The sequence below is a fragment of the Macaca thibetana genome, chromosome 20 (genome assembly GCF_024542745.1).
Source record: "Macaca thibetana thibetana isolate TM-01 chromosome 20, ASM2454274v1, whole genome shotgun sequence".
Taxonomy (NCBI): Eukaryota; Metazoa; Chordata; class Mammalia; order Primates; family Cercopithecidae; genus Macaca; species Macaca thibetana.
This window is the reverse complement of record NC_065597.1, coordinates 48,759,902-48,764,691: the sequence shown is the minus strand read 5'-3', so window position 1 is coordinate 48,764,691 and position 4,790 is coordinate 48,759,902. Positions and strand designations below refer to the sequence as shown.

General features: G+C 45.4%; 1 non-coding gene across 1 annotated transcript; it reads left to right on the top strand.

The window, feature by feature from the left end:
- The first annotated feature begins 699 nt into the window (after positions 1-699).
- LOC126945149 (small nucleolar RNA U13) lies at positions 700-803 on the top strand. Its single transcript, XR_007722322.1, has one exon. It is a non-coding gene; the product is annotated as a small nucleolar RNA U13 (small nucleolar RNA).
- Positions 804-4,790: the final 3,987 nt, after the last annotated feature.

The following is a 4,790-nucleotide window of genomic DNA, read 5'->3' as shown; positions in this document are numbered from 1 at the left end:
GCGTGGGGGTGGGCACCTGTAATCCCAGTTACTCAGGAGGCGGAGGCGGGAGAATCGCTTGAACCGAGACAGAGGTTGCAGTGAGCCGAGATCGTGCCACTGCACTCCAGCCTGGGTGACAAGAGCAAGACTCCATCTTAAAAAAATAAAATTAAATACATAAATAAAATAAAATAAAAAACAAACGGGTGTTTAAATGAATGATGTTCATGGAATCTCTCCCCAGTGCTTTGCTTTCCACAAAGGTCTGCATGGAAGTCTCAAAAAAATTGTGGTTGAATGCTTGACAGTATCTGTGACGAAAGCAGAATTCACCATTCATCACCTGACCAGCAAATGTTTTGCTTGTCTTATATAGTATTGACCAGTAGAATGTCTTTTTTTTTTTTTTTGAGCCAGAGTCACTCTGTCGCCAGGCTGGAGTGCAGTGGCGTGATCTCGGCTCATTGCAACCTCCGCCTCCTGGGTTCAAGTGATTCTTCTGCCTCGGCCTCCTGAGTAGCTGGGACTACAGGCTCGCACCAGCACACCCAGGTAATTTTTGTATTTTTAGTAGAGACAGGGTTTCACCATGTTGGCCAGGATGGTCTCAATCTCCTGACCTCAGATGATTCACCTGCCTTGGCCTCCCAAAGTGCTGGGATTACAGGCGTGAGCCACCGGGCCTGGCCAAGCTGTCTTTTAAATAATTAAATCCAGATCCTTTTGTAGTTCATAAACGTGATGACTGGGTTTTCACACTCATGTGTGAGCTGCACCTCCCTCAAACCTTGTTTTGACATTGACACATTATCTGCCGGATGTAAAAATAATGAAATCCAATATACTAAGATGGGGAGATTTCACAATAAAATCCAAATTTCTGTTTCTTTTAAAAAATCAGGCCAGCCACGATGGCTCGTGCCTGGAATTCGAGAACTTTGGGAGGCCCAGGCAGAAGGATCACTTGATCCTAGAAGTTCAAGATCAGCATGGTCAACACAGGGAGACCTGGTCTCAATTTAAAAATTAGCTGGGCATGGCACTTTGGGAGACAGGTGGATCACCTGAGATCAGGAGTTCAAGACCTGCCTGGCCAACATGGTGAAAACCTGTCTCTACTAAAAATACAAAAATTAGCCAGGCATGGTGGTGGGTGTCCCAGCTACTCAGGAGGTTGAGGTTGCAGTGAGCTGAAATTGCACCACTGAACTCCAACTTGGGTGACAGAACAAGACTGTCTATAAAATAAATAAAATTTCAGAAAGCAGCTCGTTATGTAAAGGGACAGGAAATAGCAATGGATGACATATACATAGGATGATTCCAGTCTAGTAATAAATATACACACACTGGAAAGAGAGGCATTAAAAAGTTAATGGTAGGGGGGAGGGGGGAGGGATTGCATTGGGAGTTATACCTGATGTAAATGACGAGTTGATGGGTGCTGACGAGTTGATGGGTGCAGCACAGCAACATGGCACAAGTATACATATGTAACAAACCTGCACGTTATGCACATGTACCCTAGAACTTAAAGTATAATAATAATAAAAAATAAATTAATTAAAAAAAAAAAAGTTAATGGTAGTTAACAGCCTGGGCGACAGAGCGAGACTGTCTCAAAAAAAAAAAAAAAAGTTGTTAAGAAAAAAAGGAGTGACAATCCACATGTGGCCCACAAAGCTTAAAATATACACTATCTAGCCCTGGGCAGAAAAAGGTTTGACAATGCTGTTCAAAAGTCACCATTGGTAGATTGGAAACTGAAAAAGGTATATACCCTGGCATTGGACAACACAATGGCTGTGCCTCCTGCCAAAGAATGCTGAACTGGCCAAGTGAGGTACTTGGCAGGACAGCCCTGAAACGCATAAGCTCTCCGGCCTTTCCATCACTGCTCCCCCGCGGTTCTTCACCTCTGGCCACTCCATCCTCTGGCTTCCCTTCCACCACGTACTCACATGTTGAGTCCAGTACCTAGCCCTCTCCTCCAGGCTGCCCCCTCTGGAAACGTAAGCAGCACCAGGTATAAGAGTCAGGCACAAGCTGCCTTAATGTGCACCTGGACCCCTTACTTCCCCGTTGTGTGGAAGGTAAATCACTTATCTCTTTGAGCCTGTTTTCCCATCTACAAAACGGGAATGACAATAGGGTTATTCTGAGATTAAGTGAGATAAGGTACCTAAAGCACGCAGCACGGAAGTGGTCAACATGCTGGCTCTGATGTCAGCCATGAGCAGACTTTGGACAACTATTTATAAGCCATTCGCTTCAAAACCTTTCTCCTTCTCTTCTGTGACAGACTAATACTTGTGCCGCTTCCCTTCATTTAGAAACAAAACGCCCCAAGTTTAAATGAACGTTTAACTATCCAGCTAGAGGCATTTCAGTCTTGTGTATAGGGTGGTAAGGTGAGACTAAGTTCTGGCCAATGGGATCAGTGTAATTTCCAGGCCCTGTATTTCCACTTCCTTTTTCATGGGCTTTAAGGAGGACTTGGGGCTGGTGAGCCACTTTAACCACAGATGACAACCTTGGGGATGCAGAGGCAATACAACAGCAGGGCCTGGCATCCCTAGATGATTCTGTGTTAACAGTTGTTGTCTAACCCTAACCCTGGACCACTCACCTCTGAACTGTCACATGATAAATAAGCTATCTTGCTGAGTCACTGTTTTGGGCTCCTTGTGACAGAAGCTGAGCCTAGAGTCTAGTTAGTGCATGTCCCAAGGCTTCTCTTCAACCTATCAGTCCGCCCTGCAAATGTGCTGTTCTTGTACTTCTAAACACAAAGAATATTCCAGCTATTTCTTGAAAATAGTTATATTTATTTATCCTCCAGTCAGAAGAATGTGTCATTTTTGACTCCTTCCACTGGTCACGGTAGCTTCACAGCTTTTTACATCTGTACCTCTTCAGTCCTCCCCCACCTCTGACCTCAGGCTTCAGATGGTTTTTTTTTTTTTTGCTTCATGCTCTTTGCTTCCAATTTCATACTTTACACAATGATGCTTCATTCTGTTTCTTAAAATGGAATCCATTTCATGTTATTTTGTTACTTTGTTTTGAGACAAGGTCTTGCTCTATTCCCCAGGCTAGAGTGCGGTGGTGTAATCACAGCTCACTGTACCTTAACTTAAATAGATCTTAAGCTCCTGGGCTCAAGTGATCCTCCTACCTCAGTCTCCCTAGTAGCTAGGACTACTGGCACACACTACCCTATCTGGCTAATTTTTAATTTTTTGTGCCCTTCTACTGGCCTCAAGTGATCGTACTGCCTCGGCCTCCCACAGTGCTAGGATTACAGGTGTGAGCCACCGTGCCCAGCCCCAGCTGTGAATTTGTCTATAAAAGCCCAGAGCATTGAAAGTTTCAAGAGACGGCCCGGGTGAGTCTCCAGTGCATCTCCGGCACACGTTCCACACGTGCGTTACACTAATCATGCCACTCTCTCACTTCTCCAACCCTTTGAGCTTGCACTTTTTTCCTCTGCCTACATCAGTGCTTCTCAAATGTGGTAAAAGATCATTTTTTTAAAATTTCCAATCTAGACTGGGCATGGTGGTGCATACCTGTAGTCCTAGCTACTTAGAGGGCTGAGGTGGGAGGATTGCTTGAGCCCAGGAGTTCAAGGCCAGCCTGGGCAACACAGCAAGATCCTATCTCTTAAAAAAAAAAATCCAATCTGTTGTGGACCCGTACTTATATAAAACACAATAAGGCCGGGCGCGGTGGCTCACGCCTGTAATGTCAGCACTTTAAGAGGTGGAGGTGGGCAGATCACGAGGTCAGGAGATCGAGATCATCCTGGCTAACACAGTAAAACCCCATCTCTACTAAAAAAAAATATATATATATATATAAAAATTTAGCCGAGTGTGGTGGCGGGCGCCTGTAGTCCCAGCAACTCGGAAGGCTGAGGCAGGAGAATGGCATAAACCCGGGAGGGGGAGCTTGCAGTGAGCCGAGATTGTGCCACTGCACTCCAGCCTGGAGGACAGAGCGAGACTCCATCTCAAAAAAAAAACAACCAACAACAAACAAAAAACACAATAAACACAACTTAAATGATCAGAAAACAACCACATGCTTAGCTATCACAGCAAAGGCCCAGTTTCTCAATGCACTCTCTTACTGATGGCACCTGTCTTGTTATGAACAGGTAACAGTGCATCTACACTTGTTTATACCAGCTCTCCCTTCTCCCTGCCTGCTGAACCCTCAGAGTCCAACCGTCACTACTGTCTCCACTACGCCTTTCCTGATGTTCCCCCCACCAACCCCCCGGTCACATCCTCAATACATCCGTGACTTTTTTTTTTGAGACAGTGTCTTGCTCTGTTGCCCAGGTTGGAGCGCAGTGGCGTGATCTTGGCTCACTGCAAAACCTCCACCTTCCAGGTTCAAGCGATTCTCCTGCCTCAGCCTCCCAAGTGGCTGAGACTACAGGCATGTGCCTCCACGCCCAGCTAATTTTTGTATTTTTAGTAGAGAGGGGGTTTCACTATGTTGGCCAGGCTGGTCTGGAACTCCTCACCTTACGTGATCCACCAGCCGTGGCCTCCCAAAGTGCTGGGATTACAGGCATGAGCCACTGCACCTGGCCTTTTAAAACACCCATTATAACTTATGTTATTACAATTTTCTGTTAAATGTCAAAAAGCAACAAGCTCTTCAAGGTCAGGAATGTGTTCAATTCACCTCTGCATCCGAGCCTCGTGTCTGTCATGTGGGTAGAAGCTCAGAAATATAATCAGCAAATGAATGGACTCAACACACCTTTGTGGCAACAAGCAATCAACCATAAC